Below are 19,838 nucleotides of genomic sequence, written 5' to 3' on the forward strand. Positions count from 1 at the left end.
TTGTCAATAATTTGGTTCAATATTAAAATCATAAAAGAATGTCTCTAATTAACGAACTACAAAACAATCTTCGAACAGTAAAAACATTCAAATCATATGTTTTGCGCTCCGAAACGCGTTCAAAGTTGAGAATTGGTTAACTTATTCCGTCAGATGCGTGTGTGCAATTATTGTGTAACTCACACAATACAAATCAACCTATTTATTGTATTTTATTTTTTTGTACGAGGTATGTAACTTTACCTATACAATAGTATTAAAGGGGAGGTACAGTTGCCCCTTCCCCAATTCGGCATTGTCCCTTGTACAATTATAGAAGGTATCATTACTTGCCCAACAACAGGGATATCAACAATACAATCCTGTGGGGATGGGGCTAGAAATTCCCACTCATCTCTTAAACTTTTGTACACTGTCAAATTGACATTATATTGGGTTGCCCAAAAAGTAATTGCGGATTTTTCATATATTCGGCGTTGACAAATTTTTTCACAGCTTGTGACTCTGTAATTGCATTCTTTCTTCTGTCAGTTATCAGCTGTTATTTTTAGCTTGCTTTAGAAAAAAAGTGTAGAAAAAGTATATTTGATTAAAGTTCATTCTAAGTTTTATTAAAAATGCATTTACTTTCTTTTAAAAAATCCGCAATTACTTTTGCATTGCCATGTGCAGCAGCCAAAATATTAAAAGATTTTTGATTACAAACGTACAAATTATAAATTAAAACATTAAAAATGTTGAAAAATGCACAACATGTTAAAAAAAAACAATTAAATTCTAAACAAACCATTTGACATAAGAGAGTATTTGGATACAACTCTGAAATTGAAATATTTCATCGACTGGGCAAGTGACTTTACCATCTTTATTGAACACTGGTATTGTCTATTACTATTATAAAGGCCTATTCCGCAAACCGCAATTTTCGAATTAAACTTAAATTTATTATCCGTATATATGTATATTATTTATAAATTAAATTTATTATTTTATTTGTAATAATAATTTAATCAGTTATATTTATTACTAATATTTATTATATTGTTACGTTTTTACTATAGGCATTTTACTTCCAATTAAAACAAAATTCGTTTACAATTACTTTACTCAACAATCATATATTGATCTGCTTATTTGCTTTACAAATCACTAACTGCTGTTTGCTGATACGTTTACAACAAGATATATTAATTTACAGGTAGTGGCAGTTGCCCAACAACAAAATATTGAGTGCATTATCCGTCAAAATTAGTGATTAGCGCAACTCTGATTTTGTGTATGTTACTAGTTCGTACCATTTTTCGTTGTTTGTGGGTGTCATGGTTCTTAACCATAACACACACACAACAAAAACTCGTTGACAGATAGTGTACTTCCCTAGAAAAAATTGTATTTAGCTGTTAATGGTACATGATAATTATGTCATGGTTTACAACACTCGTTTTTAGATAAGACCATGACATAACTACCAGGTAGTGTACCGTGAACAGCTGAGTACAATTTTTTTTCACGAAGTTCACTATCTGTCAACTCGTTTGGTTATGTGTGTGTAATACTGTTAAAAACCATAACACACAAAAACAACAAAAAATTGATCGAACATACTCAAAATCAGAATTGCACTTATCACTGATTTTGACAGATAGTGCACTCAATATTTTGTTGTTGGACAACTGCCACTTCCTGTATGATCTGTCCTTAGCAAAAAGTGCTGGTAAAAAGGTACTTGTGGTAGTGTTTTACGGCTTCTACAACTGCCAACAACTTTCTTCTCGTTATGCAGTAATTCCTTTCAGGCTTAGTTGTAGTATCGGAGGACCTTTTCTTGACCGTTGACTTGCTGCGACAAGATACCTCCGATATCATATGCACTAGCGTCCGTATCCAAAACAAATTTCTCGCCAGGAATGATTCCTCTTGGGTCTGGCTTCACTGAAACTTCTGGCCTTTCTGTGTCAATTTGTGTAGATTGGCTGCTGTGCTGGCGAAATTTGAAACGAATCGTCTGTAATAAGTACAGAGACCAAGAAAGCTCCGTAGTTCGTGTAAGATACGAGCAATTTCTTAGAGTCCGGACTTTGTGTTCATCCGGTGATATACCCATCGCCGTGACATGATGTCCCAGATATTTCACGTCTCGCTGGAAAAAGTTGCGCTTTTTCGCATTAAGTCTCAGGCCGGCGGTTGATAGTTGTTGGGGAACATCCTTCAAGTTCTTAAGATGGTCGTCAAAGGTTTTTCTCATGACTATGATATCGTCTAGGTATATCAAGCACGACTTCCATTGAAGCCGCTTCAATACACGCTCCATAAGACTTCCAAAGGTGGCCGGGGTGTTGCAGAGTCTGAATGGCATAACGTTGAATTGCTAGGGTCCGTCATTAACGCCAAATGCAGTTTTCTCTTTGACTTTTTCTGCGATCTCTACCTGACAGTAACCACTTTGCAAATCAAGTGTGGAGAACCATTTTGTCCCGGCTAGGGTGTCCAGTGTGTCATCAATTCTTGGGTGTGGATATCTGTCCTTTTTGGTGACATCGTTAAGCTTTCTATAATTAACACAGAATCGAGTGCTTCTGTCTGTATTTTAGCCAGCACCACTGGGGAGCACCATGGACTTGATGATGGTTCTATGACACCACTTTTCTCCATATCACTTACAGGTTCTGACTTCGTCCCTCTTTGCCAAGGAAACACTCCTTGTGGCCTGTTTTATCGGACTTGCTTCTGTGGTATATATTTCATATTTTACTGCCGATGTTCTTCCTTGGTTTTCATTCGTAAAGGCAAAAGTGGATACATGTTTATAAAGCAATTGCTTAGCCTAATTCTTCTCAGAAGGAGAAAGACTGCTTGTCCAGCCCTTGATGTATTCCTCTAAATGCTTTTTTTCCTTAAACGATGAATTTGGTGAGCTGCTTTTTAAATTTACTATTGCCCAACATCGCAGAATTCGTAAATTTTCTTATGATTGGTTGCCAAGTTTAGGACTCGTTCTAGGATTAGTCCCTCATCGTTGGTCGTTACCAGGGCACATGCTATTAGGACGTTGTTGTTTTTTATTTCTGCTAGTCCAACCACCCACAAATTACCGGCTTCACATTTTCCATTCATTGGCACACATATTATTGTTTCGGCATTTGGAGGTATTATCTCTGGATGGTTTGTAGTTAGACGCCTTATATGGGTATTCTCGTCATAACCCAAATTCAACGGTAATTCGATGTTTGCAGGTCATCACACGATGTTTCATAAACAGGTTAAGATCATAAAATCGGCACCAAAATCTACAATATCGGCCACTATAAACTCATAGGATATACAGGTGATTGTTGCGGGCTCCTCTGTGGCCGTACGCAACCTGACTCCATTTACGGGGATATCCTTCCTTTTACTAAATCTGCCCTATTGAGAGATTTTGATGATCCCGTATCCAATGCCAATCTAGTGAATCTGGGGTTTTGCAATTAATCTCGTCGTGTCTTGTGCAAGCGAGAATGGCACAGTTTCTGCGAACGTAGACTTTTGCGACGCATACGTTGCACATTTAATTTCAGGGTCCCGGATATCGTTCACAAAAGTCTCTATCTTCATTCGGTCCATCAATGGATGGCTTTCTCTTGGGTATGTGAATAACACTAGTTGCTTTACCTCTGTTGCGAAATCCTGTAGCGTCTCGTTTGATTTCTGAACTCGTCCTCTCAAATCCATCCTCTTTATGTCTTGCTTATCTTCTCCCCCGTACTTACGTTGAAGTGCAGCTGTAATTTCGCTATTGTTTTTTCTAGAGGGAGTGGGAATACTTTGTATTACCTCGTAAGTACTTCCCTTTAACGCCAGCAGGAGCTCAATTGCCTTGTCGTTGTCATTCCATGAATTTCGGGAGGCGAGAGTCTCGAACTGGAACTCGAATTCATCAAATGTTGTAGTTCTATCAAACGCTGGATTTTTGATTTTAGTGGCACTGTCGATAACGCGCAATGGACCATCTTTGATTTCCAGTTCCGAAATTTTCTTCTCGATGTACAAAAGTTTCTCGTCATGAGTATAACTAATCTTATCCAGATCCTTTATTTGGCCTTCTACGTTTGCCACTCGTTTATCCATAAATTTAGATATTTTCTGGAGTTCCTCGTTCAGAATTGTGGAGTTTTCTGAGAATTTTGCATCCAATTTTTCAGCCAGAATTCTGGAAGTGTCTTCCATTATTTTTCTGGAATTCTTCCATCATTTTACTTATGTCGGCTAGCATTACTGCGAAACTCACATCTCCTGCAGTAACTTTCGAAACTTCCTCGTCGCTGGCATCACCCCTTATCGAATCGATCACCCTTACTGTCGAACTCAATTATTTAATTTTACGGCGCTCAATAACCGCTTTTGTAGTTCCGCCTTGTTGTCGGTAGTTGCTAGCTCCATTTTACAAAGCTCTTTCTTCGAGTCGTCCACGCGTAGATTAGCGAATTTCATTGAATACGTTTATTTCGTAATTTCACTTCTGACACTAGTTGTTACGTTTTTAGTATAGGCGTTTTACTTCCAATAAAAACACAGTTCTTTTACAATTACTTTACTCAACAATGATTTATTGATCTGCTTATTTGCTTTACAACTCACTAACTGCTGTTTGCTGATACGTTTACAATACGCGCTTTTAGGTAAGACTGACACGTGTTGCGTTGTGCCACTGCCTATATACTTCTTGCTGGCCACATCGATGTGTCGAGAATACCCAATTTGGTAACTTCGCGATAATTCCTCCATTGGTTATTGCTTAGCTGACCATCGTTGACAAACACGCATACATAGCGCGATGTTCGACAGGTTAACACATACTCTTACAGCTATTGAACAAGCGTGGAGTTAAACAAAACAGAAACAATTATGCATTAAAAAATTAATGAATGAATGTTTTTATTGAGACTTCTTCTTACTTTGTCAAAATACATTAGCGATGCATATCGAATGGTTAACATAATGGTAAACAAAAAAAAATAAATTTACGTCTTGTTCTAACCTTTTTTGTCAATGAATATAAGCTATTTGCTATATGAGATTGATAATGTATTAGAAACACGAGATACAAGGCTTTCTCTCGGCGTTTACGGTTGTATACAGAGCAATTTGTCTGTTAAAAAATAAATAAACAATAAACTACCAAACACTTAAAAATAGATAATAAAACGAACTGCTAACAGTAACGGTGATGTAGTAAACATGAAAACGTAATTATAAGATCATTGAATGAATGTAAAAAGCACATTTGTATCTCAGAGAATTTCATGTTAGTATTAAATTTGTAAAAAAAGATTAATAATACGATATAATTGTTTTAACAGGTACATAAGTTTCTATACAAAGCTAAGTGAGTATTACTCTTATATATATTTTACATATGTACATATATTCTATTTCGTGTATAGAATAATTAACACTCTAATTTGTTGTTGTTTTTTTTTTTTTTCATTTGTCAGCCTCTGTGTGATCCAGGACAGGCTTTAAGATAGAACTGAGGCATATTGTTGTGGTCTGAGTCGGGGTTAAAAGGTTCGTGGATAATAGAAACAGGTGACATATAAGCCGAATCAGTTCAGCGTTTGTTTTTCTCCAAATTATACATGTCGCATAATAGAAGTTTTCATGACCTTGGGTAAGAAGGAGTAGAGTCGCAAAGTCATGTGACATCAACGGCATGGTCGAGAAGCCATTGTTTAAGTATTTCACCATTTGAATTTTCCGATAAATCTCCCCAGGAAGGGCTTTTGGCATTTAAATCTCCGCCAATAATAAAACCATCAAAACCGCTAATTAAGTCCAATAGCTTATTTAAACTAAGATTTTTTCCTGGTACCATTAGATACAAAACAAGAATTGAACCCCAAATCGGTTAACACAATTCTATTATAGCTTGTATTGTTTTTAAGTATAATCGCTACGCCAAGGGGGGAGCCATCGTATATAAAGTTGTAATCAGAGAATTCCTGTACCTGCTCAAATGGCATTCTTGGATTAAGCCAATATCAATCTTGTTGTTCACTAGTGTGTTGCAAAGGTCAACTTGTTTGCTTCGGTTCACAAGAGACCTCACATTGAATGTTAAACAATTTAAATGTTTATGGATCATTTGACTTAACCTTTTTAAGCAGACATAAAAATTCGGCTTTTGCTTCGGCCTTTGGCATTTTTTGATATTCCATAAGAAATATATTTATCTCCTCTTCTATAGAGAGCTCCTCAGGCTCTGAGAAAAACTTGACAAGTTTTAAGAATTGTTCAATTATTGATGACTTATTTTGTTGTTATTATTCGGATAAAAAAAGTTGGCATAAGATTTCACAGGGGTAATAGCAGGCAGGTTAATTGCAATTGGCGCAAAAGGGATCAGATGGTCGTTCTCCACACGAGGACATTCCCCAGGACTATGCTGCCTGCGCATTTCACGCAATTGTATGCCGAGTTACAATTGCGTGAAATGTGACCCCATCTTTAGCAACGGTGGCATTGAATTTCGCCTTCTCTTTTTGGTGTTTCCCAAGTGACGATTTGATTGAGTATACCGCGAATATGAGTAACATCGCCCAATTTCATTCCGGGAAGTAAATAAACTAGAAACAGGCCAGTTTCTATATTCTTCTTGATCGATCCGGGAGTTTTAAACTTTGTTGCAGTTGCAACGGTGTCTGGGACCAGATTTTCCAGTTCCTCCTTAATTTGTTCGAGCTCGGAATTTGAATGAAGTCGTAATATGACTGCCTCTTGTCTTATTTCTTTTGGAGTGAAGGGATGTGACAGTATATTCTTGGTTCGAAGTAAAGCCATCATTGTTGCATGAGTTTGAATATCAGCAAAGAAAAGCGTGCTTATGTTATTAACCTTAAAAGACGAGTCAGGAATTTTTGAACGCAAGTCATTTTTAATGTTCACGTTGTACAAGATCTTATGTTTGGCACGGAGTTTTTGCCTGCATCTTGAACACTTGCCGTTTGGTTTGTGCTTACTTGGGGTGTATTCGACATTGGTGTGGTGCTAACGTGAGGACGTCGAGTGGGAATATCTTAACCGACAGTAAAATTGCCATAAGGGCAACAACAACCAGGACGGTAAGGTCACGAACAGTCTTGCAGTGTAAGAAGGAAATTAACGCATTCTCTGAGGATGGCAAAATCCGCATAGTTTGGGTGCCGGGCCATAATGAAGTAGGGGGAAATAAAAGAGCAGACAATTTGGCGGTGAAGGCCAGAGGACTGCCGTCAATAAACTTGGTTAACCCGAAACCTATCGGCTCGACGCCGTCCGAGTTAAGAGAGTGGGCGAAGAATGCACATGCAACGTTGTGGAACAGCGAAACGGTCGGTAGGACGACAAAAATCCTACGGGAGGATTCAGATCGTGAGAAGATGAGGCTATTACTGAAAGGAAGCAAAGAGGAGGTCAGTATAGCTATTGGTATCATAACGGGACACATAGGACTACGAGCTCACTTATGTAAAATCGGTGCGGCAAGTGATAGCATGTGTAGGGCATGCGGGGAAGAAGATAAGACGTTGGAGTATTTCCTTTGTCATTGCCCGGCTTTCGCGTCCAACAGATACCGGTACTAAGACAGATACCAGTACTATCAGACATGAACCAACTTAGGGGAGTGGTATTAAAAACAATTAAGGATTTTGTGTGTAGCACGGAATTCCTAACTTAAAAATTTTCTTTTTAGAGGTTACTTTATACTTTAAAGAGGGCACAACAAGCCGATTACTGGCTTAGATGTATGTCCATAGTGGCATGGGGCGGTTTAATATCTGCACCCTCTTTTCAACCTAACCTACTTGGGGTGTAGATTTAATTTCTAACATCTAGAATAGCAAATTTATTTTGGCTGTTTGGTGTATGGTTTGTAAGACGTGTGAACTGATCCGAAATATCCACATTTTGAGTTTAAAAGGAGGCATCCAGACTTTGCCTTTTGCAATCGTTTGATGTTGTTGGTAGAACTGCTGGCTAGACTATTGCACTTTTGAGGATGTTGCAACTACTTTCACGACATCACAATCCATGTCGGCACCGGCTCCTGCGCAAATACTGAGTGCTTATGATGGTCTATACGACAAGGCGGATTATTGGCGCCTTTAAATAACAAATAGCCAACCTGTTCCCGCGGCGGGCGGTTCTTTCGACCGGATCGAGCTTTCTTACCTGAGGAGTATCGCCACCCCCACATGAAAACGTGGCTACAACAACAAGTAATAATCCTATGGCAGCCGGATGTACGTACCGGATAGAACCGATTAAATCCTCATTGGTAAGGACTGCCGCCTCAGTCCATTTTTCGTCATAGAGAGCTGTGTGTCACAAGCGTCGCCGTCGTCGCCATCTGCGCCCTCGACTTTGGATTATGTGACCACCCACACCCCAACATGGAGTGCAAGGGGATAGCAGTCAAGTCCGGAACAGCAAAGATTGAGCTACACAACGTGTACATGCTGGTTGGTAGTTGTGACCCAGTTTATGGCCAGGCTTACAAGTCCGACATAATAGGGCTTCCGCCTGGCCATAATCGTCTGGTTCTAGGAGACTTTAATCCGCATCTAGTTTCATGGCATTCTCCCCTCCACGTTTTGCACGGTGAATGAGGATGCCCCACTAGGATTACGAGGAGGTGCAGCAGCTCGCTAGATATTTCCATTGCATCCCCTATTCTCCTGAGTGACGTAACATGGCAAGCCGTCATTTCTTTGGGATCAGACCATCTCCCCATAATTCTCACCATCGACCGACCACCCCTCTGAGCGCCGGACGTTAATCAATTAGAAGAAGGCCGATTTGGTCGACTTCACAGAAAACAGCAATTGCTGCTTCCGTGAACTGACACCCCTCTCGGATTTGCTAATTGTCGAAAGGAAATTCCAAGAAATTTTTAACGGGTAGTGGTACCCGTAGACGAAGTGATGGGATTCGTTGAACGAATCCCACTAACCCCAAAATCAACCAGCTGAATCTGGAAATTAACTGGGTAGTCAAAGAACATAAGCGGATTTTGTGGGTGGAACACTTTGAACAGTGTAGCTTAGGTACCGGTTTAGGTAAGCTGTGGTCGACTAATAAGTCACTCTCGAACCCCGGTAGACGGGACGACAGGACCCCAGTCACTTTTGGCGACTTAACTGAGACTGATCCAAAGGGGTGCGCCGGGTTGTTCAATCGTCAATTTATAGTGCATCCTGAGAGTGATATGGCTAGGAGGAGAACCATTCGTCATCCCCGTGGTCCCCGTGACGAAGAACAGCCATCAAAATTTATCATGGAAGAAGTTACGAATGTTATCTGTAGCGCCAAATCATCCAATGCGTTGAGCCCCGACGCAATTTACCTTACAACTGTCCTCAATCTGTCTTTGAACACTCTTATAGTACCCGATGTCTGTTAAAAGGTCACATTGATCCCGCTATTGAAGCCTGGAAAGACCCGAGTAATGGGAAGTCGTACAGACCGATCTCCCTACTCTCACCAGTAGCCAGGACGCTTTTGGGACTATTCCTCTCGAGCTTCGTTGGATAATTTCCATTTTCCGATCATCAGCATAGATTTCGAAGACTGCATAGCACAACAACTGTTTTGCATGCCGTGGTTTTAATAGGGCCATGAAATAGGACGGTCATCGTGGCACTGGACCTATCGAAAGCATTCGACATTCTGATACATAGCGTTGTCGTAATAGGAACGTTAGTACTTTAATTCCCATAAAATACAATCCAGTTTCTGAGATGTTATCGATTGAGATTGAAGTGAGAGCAAAACTGATTTTTGGAAAGTGGAATTTGCTGTTGGGAGTTGCTGTTGAGAAAGAAATTCAATTATAAGCGGAAATGAGGCAAGCGCAGATTTTACGAAAAGAAGTTTGATAGAATCTCTATAGAAATCAAGAAAAAGACGAAGACCCATATAACCTTACAAAAAAAATATTATAAAAATATTAAATTAATATATTAAACATTATAAATCAAATACACGTATTTACTATAAAAAAACTGCAAACAAAAAAATGTTGAAAACATTACTTAAGCACATGAGAAACATGCAATGCAAGTTAAAATCCCCTCGTTAAACAGAAATATTGCATAAATACAACGTTCAAGTGTTTGAAAGGAAAATATCTCAATAGAAGAAAAAAAAAATTAAGTAAAAGAGATAAAAAAGAGTGGACAAAAATTTTGTATAAACTCCCCCCATGAAACAAAAAATTGCCTGAAACAATCAGCACCATAGTTTGTTTCACCACCTAATAACTGCTAAAAGTTAACAAATAACGGAACAGAACAAAAATATAAAACACCGTTAAAGAGCTTTTGGCATCAAACAAAACAGTTACAAAAGTAGTTTTTAAAGTAACTTAAAAAAAATATGAAAAAGAATTTAAAGAAAAAGAGAAGAAACAAGATAAGTTATCAAAGCAAAAAAACACAAAGAAGCATTAGACTACTCATACACAACTTAAACTAAACTATTCCCAACCTGACGAGATATAAAACCCGAAACTAATGTCTAACTTGTGCCCCCTTCCCGTATTGGGATGATTCAAGGCCTTACGAAGATCCGCAGAACTGAATTTATGGAAACAATAAAAAGAAAAAAAAAAAAAAAAAATAAATTGTTACTAAAAAGTGTTAATTATATCTTCATATTTATATACACATTTTTTTATTAACTAGGGTTGCATGCATCAAATCTAAGTAAAAATTCTATAAAAGAAATAACAAAAAAGAATATATTAAAGAAAAAAGAGAATTTGCTATTTTTATTATCATATGAACAGATCTCTGATCTTGACTTTTTGAGATACTAGAGGGCGCAATTCTTATCCGATTTGGTTGAAATTATACATGACCTGTGTTGTTATGATTTCCAACAACAGTGTCAAACATGGTTGAAATCGGTCCAAAACTTTAGAGGGCGCAATTCCTATCCGATGTGGCTGACATTTTGCATGACGTTTTTCGTGATGACTTCCAAAAACTGTGCTAAGTATTGTTCAAAACGGTCCATAACCTGATATAGCTGCCACATAAAGCCATCTTCCGATTTGAGTTGTTGAGCCTTTAGAGGGCGCATGCTAAACTCACATAATATAGCGCTGTATTGTTGGTGAGTTATAATTTTAGTCTAAGAAAAGAGAAAGACACCAAGTGAGATTTGTTTACATAAAGAAGTCTGAAGAAAGAATGTAAAAATGAAGTGGAGAATCTGTACTAAGAAAAAATTAAGAAAAGAGAAGGAATTTAAAGAAGGGATTTCTCTCCCATTTGGATGGGAAAAGAACAAGAACCATAACAATAGGAAATTGCATATTTTTTTATTGTTATTTTATATACTTACCTATTGTTCTCATATTTTTTTCTATCAATAATCATATTGTCTACTTTAAATGAATTAAATATATATGTAATGACATTGACTGTCCAAATTATGTCTTCTTCTTTTTCTTGAGTATTGGGATAGATATGTGGGAGTAGACTTCTTTGGTTAAAGAGGGGGTGCTGCATATGGTAGATGTCAAAAGAGGGTAATATATAATAAACCTGTTTAGACTAACCATCATGTGAGGTGGTGATCGATAGCATGTGTGAAAGGTTACTATCGTTTTATTTCTTTGGGCCAGACAGTACGTAGGCTGTATGTTCGCTGAAATACAGGAGAAGTGGGAGGCATAGTGACACAGACAAACAGATAAAAAGACACTACTTGAGTGGTCTCTGTTTACTTCTCTTTTATCTTCTTTGAACAGGTTCTTGTTTGTTGTTCGTTTCTTACTTCTTTTTTTTCTTCAAATCTTTTTGTCGCATGAGACAAAAAGGAATTTACACTTTTATGGCACGATAGTTTATGTTATGGTTGAAATAATCTCAGATTTTGAAGAAACTCCCAATGCTGACGAGTAGCTGGTTCAGCCACCGTGCCAAAACTACACCTTGGAGATTTATAACCTACTACCTAGGACGTATTGTTATTTCACTCCGCAAGAATTTTCCTGAACTTGTAATAGGTCATTATTTTTGGAAGAACAATTAAAGTCACTCAAGGATAGCTGCGATAGAGGTATCTATTAGACGGTTGATGATCAGTGTCTGTTTCCAGTGGAGCTGCAGAGACCGGGAGTAGGCTTAGAATGGACTCCAAAGACCCAACAGCTGCGTTGGTGGTATCAGGCCGTAGCATGTTGTCTGCTACTGAAACCTCGGCTGGTGGAGCGGCTGCTCCAGGCTCCACTAGCCGACACACGACTGGTCAGCAGGGGCTTTCAACGAAGATACCTGGTTCGAGTCTAAAGGACAAGGCCGAAACTATTCCTTCTTCGCATGCCCATAATTTGCCTAGGCCATCGTCCTTCCCCGGCAATCCAACATGCTCTTTAAGAGGTTGGAATAATAGAAGACGCATCGCTCTCAGGTTTATTGAGAGACTTGGTGCGAATGATCCTAAGACTCTCACTGATAGGGATAGAGATTTCCTAAATTGGGCTCTGGAATTTGCTGCACAGGCTACCAAAAAGATTACACGTCTAGATTCGGAAACTGCAACGCAGTCATCCAAAAGGCTGCGGTTACCTGGAGACATCCCATGCCTAAAGGAACTAAGGCAAACTACAGTAAGATGGGTCCAAGAACCTTTGCTAATGTCGCTAGGGACAGTTTGGTGATGGCAGTTGTCGACAAGGGAGAAGAACAGAGCTGCATACCTAGGAATAATTGGAGTGGGATAGTCAATGGACTGACATCAGTATACTTCGATGTCCTTGCGGAGTTTCCTGGGTCTCCTCCAGTTTGTGACGATGCAGGCTGGTATCGAAGCCGATACAAACTAATTGCCTTCGGCGATCAACGCTCAATTGGAATGTATCGTTGTGCGCTAAAAAAGATTGGTGAGATCTGGCCAGGTCCAGCACTGGATTTAGTCAAGAAGGAAGATATTCCTTCTCGGCCAATGGCGCATGTTTGGATACCAAGGATTCCCTTAGATCCTGAAGCGATATTTGGAAGTCTAAGGGAATGTAATCGCAATCTTTCAACCACCGACTGGAAGATTGGTAGATTGGATGAGGCTGATGTTGACCGGAGACATTCAGTATTCATAACAAATTCTGGCTGTCCCGTAGACCTCAACAAGTCTGAAGCGATTGTATCCTACGGATTCAACAAGTTGAAACTGAAGGTCTATAGAAGCGGTGGGGTTGGGGAATCAGGAGACGACTCAGCAGTTGTGGCTGAACATTTGCCTAAGGAACATGCTGGTTGGTAGTTGTGACCCAGTTTATGGCCAGGCTTACAAGTCCGACATAATAGGGCTTCCGCCTGGCCATAATCGTCTGGTTCTAGGAGACTTTAATCCGCATCTAGTTTCATGGCATTCTCCCCTCCACGTTTTGCACGGTGAATGAGGATGCCCCACTAGGATTACGAGGAGGTGCAGCAGCTCGCTAGATATTTCCATTGCATCCCCTATTCTCCTGAGTGACGTAACATGGCAAGCCGTCATTTCTTTGGGATCAGACCATCTCCCCATAATTCTCACCATCGACCGACCACCCCTCTGAGCGCCGGACGTTAATCAATTAGAAGAAGGCCGATTTGGTCGACTTCACAGAAAACAGCAATTGCTGCTTCCGTGAACTGACACCCCTCTCGGATTTGCTAATTGTCGAAAGGAAATTCCAAGAAATTTTTAACGGGTAGTGGTACCCGTAGACGAAGTGATGGGATTCGTTGAATGAATCCCACTAACCCCAAAATCAACCAGCTGAATCTGGAAATTAACTGGGTAGTCAAAGAACATAAGCGGATTTTGTGGGTGGAACACTTTGAACAGTGTAGCTTAGGTACCGGTTTAGGTAAGCTGTGGTCGACTAATAAGTCACTCTCGAACCCCGGTAGACGGGACGACAGGACCCCAGTCACTTTTGGCGACTTAACTGAGACTGATCCAAAGGGGTGCGCCGGGTTGTTCAATCGTCAATTTATAGTGCATCCTGAGAGTGATATGGCTAGGAGGAGAACCATTCGTCATCCCCGTGGTCCCCGTGACGAAGAACACCCATCAAAATTTATCATGGAAGAAGTTACGAATGTTATCTGTAGCGCCAAATCATCCAATGCGTTGAGCCCCGACGCAATTTACCTTACAACTGTCCTCAATCTGTCTTTGAACACTCTTATAGTACCCGATGTCTGTTAAAAGGTCACATTGATCCCGCTATTGAAGCCTGGAAAGACCCGAGTAATGGGAAGTCGTACAGACCGATCTCCCTACTCTCACCAGTAGCCAGGACGCTTTTGGGACTATTCCTCTCGAGCTTCGTTGGATAATTTCCATTTTCCGATCATCAGCATAGATTTCGAAGACTGCATAGCACAACAACTGTTTTGCATGCCGTGGTTTTAATAGGGCCATGAAATAGGACGGTCATCGTGGCACTGGACCTATCGAAAGCATTCGACATTCTGATACATAGCGTTGTCGTAATAGGAACGTTAGTACTTTAATTCCCATAAAATACAATCCAGTTTCTGAGATGTTATCGATTGAGATTGAAGTGAGAGCAAAACTGATTTTTGGAAAGTGGAATTTGCTGTTGGGAGTTGCTGTTGAGAAAGAAATTCAATTATAAGCGGAAATGAGGCAAGCGCAGATTTTACGAAAAGAAGTTTGATAGAATCTCTATAGAAATCAAGAAAAAGACGAAGACCCATATAACCTTACAAAAAAAATATTATAAAAATATTAAATTAATATATTAAACATTATAAATCAAATACACGTATTTACTATAAAAAAACTGCAAACAAAAAAATGTTGAAAACATTACTTAAGCACATGAGAAACATGCAATGCAAGTTAAAATCCCCTCGTTAAACAGAAATATTGCATAAATACAACGTTCAAGTGTTTGAAAGGAAAATATCTCAATAGAAGAAAAAAAAAATTAAGTAAAAGAGATAAAAAAGAGTGGACAAAAATTTTGTATAAACTCCCCCCATGAAACAAAAAATTGCCTGAAACAATCAGCACCATAGTTTGTTTCACCACCTAATAACTGCTAAAAGTTAACAAATAACGGAACAGAACAAAAATATAAAACACCGTTAAAGAGCTTTTGGCATCAAACAAAACAGTTACAAAAGTAGTTTTTAAAGTAACTTAAAAAAATATGAAAAAGAATTTAAAGAAAAAGAGAAGAAACAAGATAAGTTATCAAAGCAAAAAAACACAAAGAAGCATTAGACTACTCATACACAACTTAAACTAAACTATTCCCAACCTGACGAGATATAAAACCCGAAACTAATGTCTAACTTGTGCCCCCTTCCCGTATTGGGATGATTCAAGGCCTTACGAAGATCCGCAGAACTGAATTTATGGAAACAATAAAAAGAAAAAAAAAAAAAAAAAATAAATTGTTACTAAAAAGTGTTAATTATATCTTCATATTTATATACACATTTTTTTATTAACTAGGGTTGCATGCATCAAATCTAAGTAAAAATTCTATAAAAGAAATAACAAAAAAGAATATATTAAAGAAAAAAGAGAATTTGCTATTTTTATTATCATATGAACAGATCTCTGATCTTGACTTTTTGAGATACTAGAGGGCGCAATTCTTATCCGATTTGGTTGAAATTATACATGACCTGTGTTGTTATGATTTCCAACAACAGTGTCAAACATGGTTGAAATCGGTCCAAAACTTTAGAGGGCGCAATTCCTATCCGATGTGGCTGACATTTTGCATGACGTTTTTCGTGATGACTTCCAAAAACTGTGCTAAGTATTGTTCAAAACGGTCCATAACCTGATATAGCTGCCACATAAAGCCATCTTCCGATTTGAGTTGTTGAGCCTTTAGAGGGCGCATGCTAAACTCACATAATATAGCGCTGTATTGTTGGTGAGTTATAATTTTAGTCTAAGAAAAGAGAAAGACACCAAGTGAGATTTGTTTACATAAAGAAGTCTGAAGAAAGAATGTAAAAATGAAGTGGAGAATCTGTACTAAGAAAAAATTAAGAAAAGAGAAGGAATTTAAAGAAGGGATTTCTCTCCCATTTGGATGGGAAAAGAACAAGAACCATAACAATAGGAAATTGCATATTTTTTTATTGTTATTTTATATACTTACCTATTGTTCTCATATTTTTTTCTATCAATAATCATATTGTCTACTTTAAATGAATTAAATATATATGTAATGACATTGACTGTCCAAATTATGTCTTCTTCTTTTTCTTGAGTATTGGGATAGATATGTGGGAGTAGACTTCTTTGGTTAAAGAGGGGGTGCTGCATATGGTAGATGTCAAAAGAGGGTAATATATAATAAACCTGTTTAGACTAACCATCATGTGAGGTGGTGATCGATAGCATGTGTGAAAGGTTACTATCGTTTTATTTCTTTGGGCCAGACAGTACGTAGGCTGTATGTTCGCTGAAATACAGGAGAAGTGGGAGGCATAGTGACACAGACAAACAGATAAAAAGACACTACTTGAGTGGTCTCTGTTTACTTCTCTTTTATCTTCTTTGAACAGGTTCTTGTTTGTTGTTCGTTTCTTACTTCTTTTTTTTCTTCAAATCTTTTTGTCGCATGAGACAAAAAGGAATTTACACTTTTATGGCACGATAGTTTATGTTATGGTTGAAATAATCTCAGATTTTGAAGAAACTCCCAATGCTGACGAGTAGCTGGTTCAGCCACCGTGCCAAAACTACACCTTGGAGATTTATAACCTACTACCTAGGACGTATTGTTATTTCACTCCGCAAGAATTTTCCTGAACTTGTAATAGGTCATTATTTTTGGAAGAACAATTAAAGTCACTCAAGGATAGCTGCGATAGAGGTATCTATTAGACGGTTGATGATCAGTGTCTGTTTCCAGTGGAGCTGCAGAGACCGGGAGTAGGCTTAGAATGGACTCCAAAGACCCAACAGCTGCGTTGGTGGTATCAGGCCGTAGCATGTTGTCTGCTACTGAAACCTCGGCTGGTGGAGCGGCTGCTCCAGGCTCCACTAGCCGACACACGACTGGTCAGCAGGGGCTTTCAACGAAGATACCTGGTTCGAGTCTAAAGGACAAGGCCGAAACTATTCCTTCTTCGCATGCCCATAATTTGCCTAGGCCATCGTCCTTCCCCGGCAATCCAACATGCTCTTTAAGAGGTTGGAATAATAGAAGACGCATCGCTCTCAGGTTTATTGAGAGACTTGGTGCGAATGATCCTAAGACTCTCACTGATAGGGATAGAGATTTCCTAAATTGGGCTCTGGAATTTGCTGCACAGGCTACCAAAAAGATTACACGTCTAGATTCGGAAACTGCAACGCAGTCATCCAAAAGGCTGCGGTTACCTGGAGACATCCCATGCCTAAAGGAACTAAGGCAAACTACAGTAAGATGGGTCCAAGAACCTTTGCTAATGTCGCTAGGGACAGTTTGGTGATGGCAGTTGTCGACAAGGGAGAAGAACAGAGCTGCATACCTAGGAATAATTGGAGTGGGATAGTCAATGGACTGACATCAGTATACTTCGATGTCCTTGCGGAGTTTCCTGGGTCTCCTCCAGTTTGTGACGATGCAGGCTGGTATCGAAGCCGATACAAACTAATTGCCTTCGGCGATCAACGCTCAATTGGAATGTATCGTTGTGCGCTAAAAAAGATTGGTGAGATCTGGCCAGGTCCAGCACTGGATTTAGTCAAGAAGGAAGATATTCCTTCTCGGCCAATGGCGCATGTTTGGATACCAAGGATTCCCTTAGATCCTGAAGCGATATTTGGAAGTCTAAGGGAATGTAATCGCAATCTTTCAACCACCGACTGGAAGATTGGTAGATTGGATGAGGCTGATGTTGACCGGAGACATTCAGTATTCATAACAAATTCTGGCTGTCCCGTAGACCTCAACAAGTCTGAAGCGATTGTATCCTACGGATTCAACAAGTTGAAACTGAAGGTCTATAGAAGCGGTGGGGTTGGGGAATCAGGAGACGACTCAGCAGTTGTGGCTGAACATTTGCCTAAGGAACATGCTGGTTGGTAGTTGTGACCCAGTTTATGGCCAGGCTTACAAGTCCGACATAATAGGGCTTCCGCCTGGCCATAATCGTCTGGTTCTAGGAGACTTTAATCCGCATCTAGTTTCATGGCATTCTCCCCTCCACGTTTTGCACGGTGAATGAGGATGCCCCACTAGGATTACGAGGAGGTGCAGCAGCTCGCTAGATATTTCCATTGCATCCCCTATTCTCCTGAGTGACGTAACATGGCAAGCCGTCATTTCTTTGGGATCAGACCATCTCCCCATAATTCTCACCATCGACCGACCACCCCTCTGAGCGCCGGACGTTAATCAATTAGAAGAAGGCCGATTTGGTCGACTTCACAGAAAACAGCAATTGCTGCTTCCGTGAACTGACACCCCTCTCGGATTTGCTAATTGTCGAAAGGAAATTCCAAGAAATTTTTAACGGGTAGTGGTACCCGTAGACGAAGTGATGGGATTCGTTGAATGAATCCCACTAACCCCAAAATCAACCAGCTGAATCTGGAAATTAACTGGGTAGTCAAAGAACATAAGCGGATTTTGTGGGTGGAACACTTTGAACAGTGTAGCTTAGGTACCGGTTTAGGTAAGCTGTGGTCGACTAATAAGTCACTCTCGAACCCCGGTAGACGGGACGACAGGACCCCAGTCACTTTTGGCGACTTAACTGAGACTGATCCAAAGGGGTGCGCCGGGTTGTTCAATCGTCAATTTATAGTGCATCCTGAGAGTGATATGGCTAGGAGGAGAACCATTCGTCATCCCCGTGGTCCCCGTGACGAAGAACACCCATCAAAATTTATCATGGAAGAAGTTACGAATGTTATCTGTAGCGCCAAATCATCCAATGCGTTGAGCCCCGACGCAATTTACCTTACAACTGTCCTCAATCTGTCTTTGAACACTCTTATAGTACCCGATGTCTGTTAAAAGGTCACATTGATCCCGCTATTGAAGCCTGGAAAGACCCGAGTAATGGGAAGTCGTACAGACCGATCTCCCTACTCTCACCAGTAGCCAGGACGCTTTTGGGACTATTCCTCTCGAGCTTCGTTGGATAATTTCCATTTTCCGATCATCAGCATAGATTTCGAAGACTGCATAGCACAACAACTGTTTTGCATGCCGTGGTTTTAATAGGGCCATGAAATAGGACGGTCATCGTGGCACTGGACCTATCGAAAGCATTCGACATTCTGATACATAGCGTTGTCGTAATAGGAACGTTAGTACTTTAATTCCCATAAAATACAATCCAGTTTCTGAGATGTTATCGATTGAGATTGAAGTGAGAGCAAAACTGATTTTTGGAAAGTGGAATTTGCTGTTGGGAGTTGCTGTTGAGAAAGAAATTCAATTATAAGCGGAAATGAGGCAAGCGCAGATTTTACGAAAAGAAGTTTGATAGAATCTCTATAGAAATCAAGAAAAAGACGAAGACCCATATAACCTTACAAAAAAAATATTATAAAAATATTAAATTAATATATTAAACATTATAAATCAAATACACGTATTTACTATAAAAAAACTGCAAACAAAAAAATGTTGAAAACATTACTTAAGCACATGAGAAACATGCAATGCAAGTTAAAATCCCCTCGTTAAACAGAAATATTGCATAAATACAACGTTCAAGTGTTTGAAAGGAAAATATCTCAATAGAAGAAAAAAAAAATTAAGTAAAAGAGATAAAAAAGAGTGGACAAAAATTTTGTATAAACTCCCCCCATGAAACAAAAAATTGCCT

The 19,838-nt window shown here is 39.4% G+C and overlaps 1 long non-coding RNA gene across 1 annotated transcript; it reads left to right on the forward strand.

Moving 5' to 3' along the window:
* The first annotated feature begins 1,065 nt into the window (after window positions 1-1,065).
* On the forward strand, window positions 1,066-11,458 carry LOC106095765 (uncharacterized). The gene is made up of 3 exons (XR_001222787.2): window positions 1,066-5,284; window positions 5,340-5,365; window positions 5,475-11,458. It is a non-coding gene; the product is annotated as an uncharacterized LOC106095765 (long non-coding RNA).
* The last annotated feature ends 8,380 nt before the right edge of the window (window positions 11,459-19,838 follow it).

This window comes from Stomoxys calcitrans, chromosome 4 (genome assembly GCF_963082655.1).
Source record: "Stomoxys calcitrans chromosome 4, idStoCalc2.1, whole genome shotgun sequence".
Taxonomy (NCBI): domain Eukaryota; kingdom Metazoa; phylum Arthropoda; class Insecta; order Diptera; family Muscidae; genus Stomoxys; species Stomoxys calcitrans.